The 12065-nt window shown below is 41.7% G+C and overlaps 2 long non-coding RNA genes across 15 annotated transcripts in view; one reads left to right on the forward strand and one right to left on the reverse strand.

Moving 5' to 3' along the window:
• Window positions 1-222: 222 nt before the first annotated feature.
• LOC101124366 (uncharacterized) overlaps window positions 223-12065 on the forward strand; it is a 50397-nt gene continuing 38554 nt past the window's right edge. For 3 of the 14 annotated variants that reach the window (XR_010132629.1, XR_010132630.1, XR_010132627.1), the window contains exons 1-6: window positions 223-428; window positions 1659-1701; window positions 2797-2865; window positions 5724-5768; window positions 6455-9404; window positions 10018-10121. This is a non-coding gene — a long non-coding RNA (uncharacterized lncRNA). Of the gene's footprint in view, window positions 429-1658; window positions 1702-2760; window positions 2866-5723; window positions 5769-6454; window positions 9405-10017; window positions 10122-10309; window positions 10489-12065 lie in introns of all 14 variants that reach the window. The other 11 variants (XR_010132619.1, XR_010132628.1, XR_010132621.1 and 8 more) reach the window with 8 other exon arrangements.
• On the reverse strand, window positions 3636-5986 carry LOC134757953 (uncharacterized). Its single transcript, XR_010132631.1, has 2 exons — window positions 5360-5986; window positions 3636-4345 (listed from the first exon to the last, which is right to left on the reverse strand). It is a non-coding gene; the product is annotated as an uncharacterized lncRNA (long non-coding RNA).

Raw genomic sequence — 12065 nt, forward strand, 5'->3', positions numbered from 1 at the left:
GGCGGCGTCCTGGCGACGGGCTTGTGGGCGGGGGGCACTCACAGTTTCCCGAGAAGGGAAGGAGGGCGTCCCGTGGTCCCCTCGGCGCGGCCCGAGCCACCTCCGCCCGCCCCCTCCTCTGTCCCCTCCCCGGGCCCGGCGTTCCCTCCCCTTCCGTGCGCAAGTGGAGGCCGGGGTGGGGCGGGGTGGGGCGGGGCGGGGCAGGCGCAGCCTGGGCTGAGTTTGCAGGGCTTTTCCCCTCACCCAACCCCTTCGAGTCCTCCGCGGGCTCCGCCCCACCCGGCCCGTGGGGGAGGTTCCGTCCCGCCGCCTTCGCCCGCGCGCTGCACTCGCGGACGATCTCTGCTCGCCTTGGGCGCGCCATGGCGCGCGGGGCTGCGCTGGCGCTGCGGCTCCTCGGCCTGCTCCGCCGTCTGGTGGCCGCCCCGGTGAGCGAGCGGCGGGATCCGGGTGGGAGGACGCGGGGGGTGGCGCGGGCTGGGCCTGGGGATGTGGGGTGCAGGGGCGGGGCGCCCCGCGGGGACACCCGGCCCCTCTTCCGTGCCCGGCGGGACGCGCTGTGCCCACGGGGACCCAGGTCCGGAGGAGGCGCCCACTTTCTCCCCAGCGCTCTTCCTGGGGCCAGGTGGGAGCCGTTTCAGAGGAAAAAGTCAGCGTTTCTTTTGTAAACCAAAAAGTATCTGGGACAAGTCCCAATCCGTTTGAGTTGATTTGGCGAAGGTCAGGAAGAAGCCCGGGAGACGGGTCTATGCCTTTCTCCAAAGATACTATTGAGAGCCTCGGTATTTAAAGGGGGAAAGCACGCTGGAGGGGAAAGGAGGAAGGCTCATTTTACCGAATTCACCTGTTGCAAAAGAAAAGGAGCAGGTAGAATAGTCAATTATGTATTTGTCTTGCGCTCACTAAATTGGCACTTTACTAAGATCGGGTCAACAGAGAGTTGTTGCACTGTCTGCTTGGGAACAGAAGGAAAGACAGCTTCCTGCCTGACTCAGCTTCCAGCTTTATTATTATTATTATTATTATTAATTATTTTGGCAGAGTGAAGTGGGGTTCCAAGTTTTAATTTTCCTTCTACAGTTTGCAGAATCGCGAACTCTTAAATTTAGGGGAACCTGGGGAAGAGGTGGCATCCGATTCCCCCCCAACCCTGGTGACGTTCTTATGGATCTTATGGATACTGCAGTCTCTCTTCTCTGTCTCTCCTCTCTTCTCTTTCCTTTCTCTCTCTCCTCTTCTCTCCCTCTTCCTCTCTCTCTCCTCTCCTCTCTCCCCTCTCCTTTCTCTCTCCTTTCTCGTCTCTCTCTCTCTCCTCTCTCTCTCCTCTCCTCTTCCTTCTCTCTCTTCTCTGCTTTCTCTCGCTTTTCTCTCTCTCCTCACTCTCCTCTTTCTCTCCTCCCTCTCCTCTTTCTCTCCTCTATCTCCTGTCTCCCCCTCTTTCTCCTCTCTCTCTCCTCTCTCTCTCACTCCCTCTTTTTCTGTCTCAGGCTCATCTTTTACTGTTTTCACCTGAGGGAAGAGTGATGAGAAGATAGGAATTCACGTTTTCTGAAGTATTTAGAAACGTGGGGCCGTGGTGTTTTCTCCACCTGTTTTTGGGTCATTCCTTCCTCATTTCTCAGAACATTGGTATTAACAGCTCATTTCCCTCCTTTAAGGGCTGACTTTGACTTAGCGATGCCTTTCGTGATGGAGGAAACAGTGAGTAACTTTTTAAAGTCTCCTCTGTTGCTGACTTTGCTGATTGTCATTGAATTATTACCATTTTCAAGACATCTCTTTTGCGTGGTAAATGGATTGAGTTTGGACAGTGGGAACATAGGAAGTATATGTGTTGTTTATTTTTGTTGTTGGATTTTTGATTTTTTTTTTTTTTTTTTACCAGCATGCTGGTTTTTTTTTTTTTTGAAGTGTAGGTTCAGAGTCTCACTGTGTGGCCCAGGCTGGAGTGCGGTGGCGCGATCTCGGCTCACTGCAATCTCCACCTCCTGGGCTTAAGCGATTCTCGTGCCTCAGCCTCCTGAGCATCTGGGATTACAGGCACCCACTACCACGCCCGGCTAATTTTTGTCTTTTTAGTAGGGGCTGGGTTTTGCCATGTGGAGCAGGCTGGTCTCTAACTCCTAAACTCAAGCTATGCACTCACCTTGGCCTCCCGAAGTGCTGGGATTATAGGTGCAAGCCATCACGCCCAGCCAGTATGCTGGCTTTTATTTTTAAATGGTTAGTCTTTGGAACAACGAAAGGCAAATGTGACTCCCTTGGCCAGGTCAGGCCTCATGGGCATAGATCTGCGCAGTCACACAGGGACCTGTGCACACAAGGGTGCCATGTTGCTTTATTGCTGTGTTGCTGCCATCTCCAGATTCTTCATACAGTTGGAACAATGGGTCGCACATTTTCATTTTGCACAGGCCCTCCCAAATTCTGGAGGTGGTCTGGACACCTGGTTTAGTTTGCTTTGAAAATACTTGAAGTTAAATCCTGTACCTGGAGGACAACAGAAGGGAATTGGCAGGAGGCTACGTGTATGGGTATCCCCCCCATGACAAAAACAAGGGCCAGTTTTTACCTGTTTAGTGAACAGTCTCTGTGCAAATTGATATTTCATTTTCTTTTCTCATCGCTATGGAAATTGATTTTTCATTTTCTGCTCGCTGTGGAAATTGATTTTTCATTTTCTTTTCTGGTCGCTATCGAAATTGATTTTTCATTTTCTGGTCGCTATGGAAATTGATTTTTCATTTTCTTGACTTCTAGGTACTGATGATTGCAACTCTCATGTTTTACAAACAGGTGACCCAGCACCACCTAATGCCCCCAAACCAAAGCCAGATCCAAACCCCAACCGACCTGGTTTCACTGGTAAGAGCCTCTAACCCTACGGGTGGTCTCTATATTGTTTATTGTAACTTTATTTTATACTTATTCATAAGAATATTAATTCACATTTTCTCATGTTTTCTCATTTCTATCATGACATTTACTGACAAATACTATTCTATCTAAATATATAATAAAATACATTAATTCCTTTAATCTGTAATGTTGAAAACATTGTGTCTTCTGACATTTTAGAATTATGAATTACAAAGCCAATTTGAGTCAACTTTGTCTACTCTTTTTCATTCCTTTGAAGAGATTTCTGGCATTCAAATTGTCTAGGTCAATGCTCATGAGTACTTTTATAGCTTTTAACCTGGTTGGTTGTTTGCCCCAGAATTGCACCAATTTGATTTGATACCAGGGTGTCTGCAAATGTCCCTGTCTTCGAACCTTTTCCAGTAGCAATTATCACCTACAAAACCTTTGTCAAATAGTGTAATTATTATATCAAACCGGTCTTAGTTTTACATCTCTCATTCTGAAATGTAAAAAGCATAATGCATCCCAATGGGCCACGGAGACTTCTTCTTTTGTGTATTGAATGCTTTGGCTTTGATCCTTCAATTCATGGTGCTCGCCACCAGGCCCAGCTCATTTTTGTATTGTTAGTAGAGATGAGGTTTCACCATGTTGGCCAGGCTGGTCTCGAACTCCTGACCTCAGATGTTCTGCCTGCCTCAGCCTCCCTACCTACTGATGTATGAGCCTTCTTCAGTGATTTATCAATATTAAAGATTACCAGCCACTTATTATGAAAATGGTTTTGCACTTTATTTTTGCCTTTGAATATTTTTAACAGGAATGTTTTACAAGTGGTATGTTTATTTTTTTTATGGTGTCTTATGTTTGTGTGGATATCCTGCTTTTTGTAACTTTTTTTCCTTTTAAATTGAGAATCATTTTGCTATTGTCCCTTCTCTTCAGAGAAGTAAAACCTTCTTTTTAATTTCATTTGAATTGTTTATCACCATAGGTTGATTCAAGGAATGGTAACGCGTTTTCAGTGTTGAGTTTTTTCTTTTCTTTTCTTTCCTTTTTTTTTTTTTTTGGAGACAGAGTCTCTCTCTGTTGCCCAGGCTGGAGTGCAGTGGCGTGATCTTGGCTCAGTGCAACCTCCACTTCCTGGGTTCAAGCAATTCTCGTGCCTCAGCCTCCCAATTAGCTAGGATTACAAACATGCACCACCATGCCCGGCAAATTCTTGTATTTTCAGTAGAGACGGGGTTTCGCCATGTTAGCCAGGCTGATCTTGAATCCCTGACCTCAGGTGATCCGCGCATCTCAGCCTCTCAAAGTGCTGGGATTACAGGTGTGAGCCACCATGCCGGCCTGAGCTTTTTCTTTGAGATTCGATTTGTCTCTTTCTCTTGTTGATTCTGTCAATGGGTTTCTAAAGTGTTTTTTCCTTGTTTTTGTTACTCTGAATCCATTTTCATGTCCACTATTTTTCTGTTTATTTCTGTCATGTAGAAGAGTTTGTGTATATATTTTTTGCAATCCATGAAATGATGACCCTTTGTTAAATTTCAATTTTTTTCTCTTCATTTCTGACCTTTTCTAAGAAGTCGGTCATGTTATTTGGTAATGGGTTTTTAAAGTTTTCCCTGTTCCTAGATTTATACGTTCTCTTTACAGTTTATTTGTAATTTAGTTCTATGGCCTTTGCTAGAAAACTCAGGACAACTTTTAATATGTAGAGTTGTAAATATGGTAGACAGCTTTTTTTCCAGACATTAGGACAAAAACCCAAAGAGATTCACCTTTAAATAAAATAAATCATTTCAATAAGTGTCTTTCTCTTCTAGTATACTTTTTTTGAACACATAGGTTCTCATACCATGAGATTTCTTATTTCTTTCTATACAATGTATGTGAAAAATCATGTGTTTATTCATTACTTGTGTATTTTAATATGGTTTTGAAAAAAAGATTCATTTTGATGTAGCCCCTCATGTTTCTTTCATTTGAGCCTCCTTTATCACTCCCAATATAAAATGTGCCTCGACCTTAATTGGGATTTGAAAAGCTTGGAACTAGAAGGCTGGGCCAATTAAGGTGGCTCACACCTGTAATCCCAGCACCTTAGGAGGCTGAGGAGGCTGGATCACTTGAGGTCAGGAGTTCAAGACCAGCCTGACCAACATGGAGAAACCCTGCCTCTGCTAAAAATACAAAAATTATCCTGGCATGGTGGCGCATGCCTGTAATCCCAGCTACTCGGGAGGCTGAGGCAGGAGACTGGCTTGAACCTGGGAGGCGGAGGTTGCAGTGAGCCGAGATCACACCACTGCACTCCAGCCGGGCAAAAGGACAAAACTCCATATGAAAAAAAAAAAAAAAACTAGAAGGCTGGCTTTGAAACTAGCGTGAATGTCACATTAGTTTGTGGAGCCCAGCTGGGTGGGTAGAGCCACTTTTCAGACACAGATCAGAATCTGTCAGTCACAGATCAGATCACAGTCACCTGCCCTACCTCTTATGGTCTGCCTTGCTGAAGGTGTTGGGGACCTGGGAGGAGATAATGGGGAATCAACAGGACAGAGTTGTGTGCAGGCAGATTCGGAGTCCCAATTGGGTCCAGGCAGCACAGTTGATTTACAAATGACATTCTTTCTCTCTCCCTCTTTCTCTTGCTGTCATCTCTTACTCTTCATTTGGGGGAAGAATGATGTGAAAATGATCAGGAATTTACTTTTTCAAATGAGATCCTAGTCAGTGTGATACTCAGAAAAGTCTTTAGTCATGTGGGTCTCTGGTGATTTCTCCATCTGTTTCCGAGGTCATTCCTTCCTCATTTCTCAGAGCTTTACTATTAACAGACCGATTCCTTCCTTTAGGGGCTGACTTTGACTTAGCAGATGCCTTTGGTGATGGAGGAAACAGTGAGTAACTCGTTAAAGTCTCCTCTGTTGCTGATTTGTTATTGTCACCAAATTACTGTCATTTCCAAGAGACATCTCTTTTGCATAATCCATGGATTGGGTTTATACAGTGGAAATATTGGAAGTTTATGCCTTGTTGTGCTTTATTTTTGTTGTTGTTGGATTTTTGTTTTTTTTCCCACCAATATGCTGGCTTTTATTTTAAAATTGTTACAGACTTTGGAATGATATAAGGCAAATGTCACTTCCCTGGCCAGGTCAGACTTCATGGGCATGTGACCTGTGATGTCACACAGGGACCTGTGCATACAAGGGCACCATATTGGTGTATTACTCAGTAGCTGGCATCTTGAAATTCGTCATAAAATTGGAACAGAATCTTGTGTTTTCATTTTGTGCAGGACCTCTCAAATTCTGGAGGTGGTCTGGACACCTGGCTTAGTTTTCTTTGAAAATACTTGAAGTTAAATCCTGTAGCTGGAAGATGATGGAAGGGAATTGGCAGGAGGCTCTGTGTATGGGCATCCCCACCATGACAAAAACAAGGGTCATTTTTTACCTGTTTAGTGAATGGTCTCTATGCAAATTGGTTTTTCATTTCCTTTTCTGGTCGCCATGGAAATTGATTTTTCATTTTCTTGACTGCAAGGCACTGATGATCGCCAACTCTCATGTTTTACAAACAGGTGACGCAGCACCACCTAATCCCCCCAAACCAAAGCCAGATCCAAATCCCAACTGACCTGGTTTCACTGATAAGAGCCTCTAACCCTATGGGGTGGTCTCTATGTTGTTTACCTGGCAGTGATGTCCGTGTCATCTGAGAAGAGGAGATTTCAGGTGAGCCTGTTCCTACTGTTGAATTACAAGGTAGTTCCAGTGTTCAAGTAGTGGAAAACCTAGATTACAAAAATATGATTTTGGTTTGGATTTTATTTTCCTTTTCTTGATTTTACTTCAAAGATAAATGGAACTTCCAAATAATTGAATAAGAGCTTTTAGATGTAGACTTGATATGAGGAAAAGAATCTGTGTGTTTCCCGTGGAGAAGCCAACTTGTTTTAAACAATCAGATTTTGACTGAGTGTTTTTCTTTACATGTTTGTTTAATTTTTAACACAGAAATCTATCAAGATGGTCTAAATCCTGTTGACATTTTTATGGTTTTTTGCTGGTTATGTTATTATTGGCATAACAATATTACTTGACCATTTTCTCATATTTAATCATTTGTATCATACGACTTTACATTATTATACTACAGACTTAATTACATACTTTGGTTTCTTTAACTAATCCCTAATTCTGAAGTTATGTTTCTTCTGATGTTTTGGAATTATCAATTACAAAGCAAATTTGACTGCCCTTCATGCACTTTCCTTTATGTTTGGAGATATATTTCTAGAGTGCAGGTTGTTTACATCGATGTGTGTGAGTACTTTTGTAGCTTCTGACATGGTTTTGAAATTGCCCCAGAATTGCACCAATTTATTCTGATGGCGGCGGGGTGTGCAGATGACCCTTTCCTCACACCGTCTCCGATATTGGTGTTCACCAAAACATCTTTATCCAGTAGTGCAAAATGTCATGCTAACCTTGTCTTAGTTTCACGTCTTTAATTCTGAAACTTGAAACAAAAACAATGCATCAGTGGGCCATGGAGACTTCTTCTGTGTATGGGATACTGTGTCTTTTATTCTTCTCTTCTGGTATGTCCTCCCTTATTTCTACTCATTTTTGAATTATTTATAGACAGTAAACATTGCCCAATATATTATGAAAATGTGTTTCCACTTTATTGTTGCCTCTGAAAACATTTTGAACAGAAGCTTTTATAAGCAAGGCTTGAATTTTTCTTTTTTATGTTGTCTTAGGTTTGTGTGAGTTTCCACCTTTGTGTAACACATTTTTCCTGTTAACAGAACCATTTTATCACTGTCTCTCTTCCTTCTTGGGAAAAAGAAAACCATCTTTTTCTTTTCATTTGAATTACTTACAACGATGAATTGATTTATAGAGTGCTAAAATATTTGTAAAATCGAGCAGATTCTTCTGTGTGCCTTTTTCTCCTGGTGATTTATTTAAATGGATTTCTAAGGTGTTTTCCCGTCAGTATCGATTTGTTTTGGTGAGTACGATTTTATGTGCGCTATTTGTCTCTCTATTTCTGAACTGTAGCAACATTTTTGTGCATTCTCTCTCACTCTCCACTGAATGATGAACCCTTGTGAACTTCCAATTGTTTTCTCTTCATTTCTTAATGTTTCTAAGAAGACCGACATATTATTTGTAAGTGATTTTAAAATTTGTCTCCTTTTCTATGTTTTTTCGTTGTCTTCAGAGTGCATTCGTATTTTCGTTGAATTGGCTTTGCTAGAGAACACATGATGGCTTTAAGTATGAGTGAATAGAGTAGACATTTTTTATTCCTGACATCAAGGTAAAAACCTAAAGAGGTTCACCTGTAAATAAAATAAATTGTCTTTACAAAACCAGACACTCATTCCAAGAAGATCTCTCTGTTCTAGTATACTTTTTTTTGTAAACATACAATAGTATAGGTTCTCATACTGTGAGACTTCTTATTTCTTTATACACAATATATTTGAAAAATCATTGGTTTTTTAGTGATTACTAATGTACTGTTACATGGTTTTGAAAAGTGTTGGATCAAAGTTTCCTTCATTTAAGCCTCTTTTTTCCCCCTTCCCCATATAAAAAGTTCATGATGGCCAGGAATAGAGGTTCACACATATAATCCCAGCACTTTGGGAGGCTGAGATGGGACCATCTTTTGAGCCCAGGAGTTCAAGACCAGCCTGGGCAACATAGCAAAACCCCCTCTCTACAATGAAATGAAAAATTAGCCAGGCATGGTGGCACATACCTGCTGTCCCACCTGCTTGGGAGGCTGAGGCAGGAGGATTGCTTGAGGCCAGGAGGCGGAGCCTGCAGTGAGCTGTGGTCACACCACTGCACTCCAGCCTGGGTGACAGAGGAAGACCCTGTCTCAAAACAAACCAAAAATGGTTCCTCGACTTCAGTTAGGATTTGAAAAGCTTAGAACTGGAAGGCAGCCTCTGAAATTATCAAGAATGTCACAGCAGTTTGTGGAACACCCCTGGGTGGGTAGACCCACCTTTTAGACACTCTCTAGCCCAAATCCGATCACAGTCATTCTTCCTCCCCTCTTAGGGTCTCCCTCACAGAAGGTGTTGGGGGCCTTGGACCAGATGTTGATGGGATGGGAATAAACAGGGGCAAATTATGTGCAGGCGAAGTTGGAGTTCCTGCTCTGTCCGGGAGCAGAATTGATTTATGAATTACTTTCTCTCTCTCTTTGTATCTATCTCTTTTTGCTCCCTCTCTTTCTCTCTCCCCCCAGCCACCTTCTGATCTCTAATCCATTCATGTGAGAGAAGAGTGATGTGAAAATGGTCAGCAATTTGCTTTTTCTGATGAGATCCTGGTGAGAGTCATGTTCAATAAAGTATTTAGTCACGTGGGGCTCCAGTGATTTCTCTGTTTGCAAGCTCATTCCTTCCTCATTTCTCAGAACTTTGGTGTTAACAGCCCGTTTCCTATTTGTAGGGGCTGACTTTGACTTAGCAGATGCCTTTCGTGATGGAGGAAATAGTGAGTAGCTCTTTAAAGTCTCCTCTGTTGCTGACTTGCTTATGATCACCCAGTTATTATCATTTGCAAGAGACTTACCTCTTGAGAATGATCCATGGAACTTGTTTGCACAGTGGAAAGCTAGGGAGTAAGTGTGTTGTTGTCTGTTTTTGATGTTGTTGGACTTTTGTTTTTTTTTTTTTTTTTAACCAGTCCACTTGCTTTTGTTGAGAAACTCCTACAGTCTTTGGAATGATGTAAGGCAAATGTGACTCCCCTGGCCAGGTCAGCCTTCACGGGCATGCAGCTTGTGAAGTCACCCAGGGGCCTGCGCTTACAAAAGCGCCATGTTGGTTTACTGGTCTGTAGTTACCATGTTGCTCTTCTTCATACAGTTGAGACGAGGGGTCCCACATTTTTGTTTCGCACGGGACCTTGCCAACTCTGTCACTGGTCTAGACACCTGCTTTAGTTTAATTTGATATTAAGCAATGTAGCCGGAAGATGATGGAAGAAAGTTGGCAGGAGGCTGTGTGTACGGTTATCCCTGCCATGACAAGCAACAAGCTCCAACTTTTACCTGATCCGTCAGCCATCTCTATGCAAATTGATGTTTCCTTTTCTTTACTCCAAGACACTCATGATGGCAACTCTCATTGTCACAAACAGACGACCCAGCACCTCCTAATTGACCCAAGCTGAAGCCAAATGCGAACCCTGAGCAGCCTGGATTCATCGGTAAGTGCTTCTCACTCTATACGTTGTCTGTACGTTGTCCGCAGTAGAGTGGTATCCACATCAGCTGGGCGACAGGCTTTCAGATGAGCACGTGCTTGCTACTGACTTTCTGTACAGTTACTGCAGTGGGCAGGGAGTGAAATACACAGTTTTCTGAAATAGATATTTGACTTGCGTTCTATTTTTAGTTTGCTGATTTTACTTCCAAGATTGTATGGAACGTCTAAAACACTGAGCACAAGATTTTCATATGAACTTGGTAGAGAGAAAATGGCCTGTGCATTCCTGTAGAGAAACTTGGGTGTTTTCGATGTTTTTGCCCTTGAATATTTGTATCAGCTATTTTGACACGTGACAGCATTCTCAGGTAATCTGACTAGCAACTGTTTTTTGAACTGAATTGTTGTGAAACATTCAGGTTTTTAGTTCTTTTTTGTTTTTAATTTTTAACACAGAAACATAAATAATGTTCATATCCTGTTGGCATTGTGATGGTTATTTGCGCTTATATTTTATATATCAGTTTAAATGAAGCAAACGTGAAGTAATAAAGCCAGTCTTTTGTTCATACTGCATTGTAACATTATTATTATTATTATTTGAGATGAAGTCTCGCTGTGTTGCCCAGGCAGGAGTGCAGTAGCGTGATCTCGGCTCACGGCAACCTCTGCCTCCTGGGTTCAAGCAATTCTCCTGCCTCAGCTCCTGAGTAGCAGGGATTACAGGCATGCACCACCATGCCCGGCTCATTTTTTTGTGTGTATTTTTAGTAGAGACAGGGTTTCACCATGCTGGCCAAGCTGGTCTCGAACTCTTGACCTCAGGTAATCTGCCCACCTCGGCCTCCCAAAGTGCTGGGATTACAGGCATGAGCCACTGTGCCTGGCCTATTTTATACTTATTAATAGTCACTGAAGATTTGCTCATGTCATTTTATCATTTATATCATATGACATTTACTGTCAATTATATTCTATATAAATATATAATACATTAATTTATTTAATCCCTAATGTTTAAAATACTGTGTCTTCTGACTTTTTAGAATTGTGAATTACAAAGCAAATTTGAGTCAACTTCATTTACTTTTTTTTTTATTATTATTCCTTTGAAGAGATTTCTGGCATTCAAATTGTCTAGATGAATGTATATGAGTCCTTGTATAGTTTTTGACCTGGTTCGTCATTTGCCCCAGAATCATCCCAGTTTATTTTGATGATGGTGTGTGCAGATGTCTGTCTCAACACCATCTCTATACTGGTTATCACCTGCAAAACCTTTGTCAGATAGTGTAAGGATTATATCAAACTTGTCTTAGTTTCGCATCTCTAATTCTGAAATTTAAAAAAAAATAGTGCATTCCAGTTGGCCATGGTTACTTCTTTTGTGTATTGGATGTTATCCCCTTTATTCTTAAATCCTCATATGTACCTACTGATTTATAAGTCTTCTTCAGTTATTTATGGATATTAAAGATTATCAGCCGCTTACTATGAAAATGTTTTTGCTATTTATTTTTGCCTTTTAATATTTTTAACAGGAATGTTTCACAAGCAAGACCTATTTTTTTTATGGTGTCTTATGTTTGTGTTGGTTTTCTGGTTTTGTGACTTTTTTTTTAATAGAGAATAATTTTGCCATTGTGTCTCCCGCTTGGGAGAAGTAAAACTGTCTTTTTAATTTCATTTGAATTGTCTTCAAACATAAGTTGATCAAAGAAGTTGTGAAACATTTTCAAAGTTGAGCTTTTTCCTTGAGATTTGATGCATCTGTTTCTCCTGATGATTTTTGTCAATGGAGTTCTCAATTGTTTTTTGTTTTTGTTTTTGTTTTTTGTTTCTCTGAATCTATTTCTAAGTCTACTATTTTTCTGTTTATCTCTATACTATAATATACAAAGGATTTTGTATATTTTTCTTTATGATCCACAAGTTGTTTGCAAAT

This window comes from Gorilla gorilla, chromosome Y, assembly GCF_029281585.2.
Source record: "Gorilla gorilla gorilla isolate KB3781 chromosome Y, NHGRI_mGorGor1-v2.1_pri, whole genome shotgun sequence".
NCBI classification, from domain to species: Eukaryota; Metazoa; Chordata; class Mammalia; order Primates; family Hominidae; genus Gorilla; species Gorilla gorilla.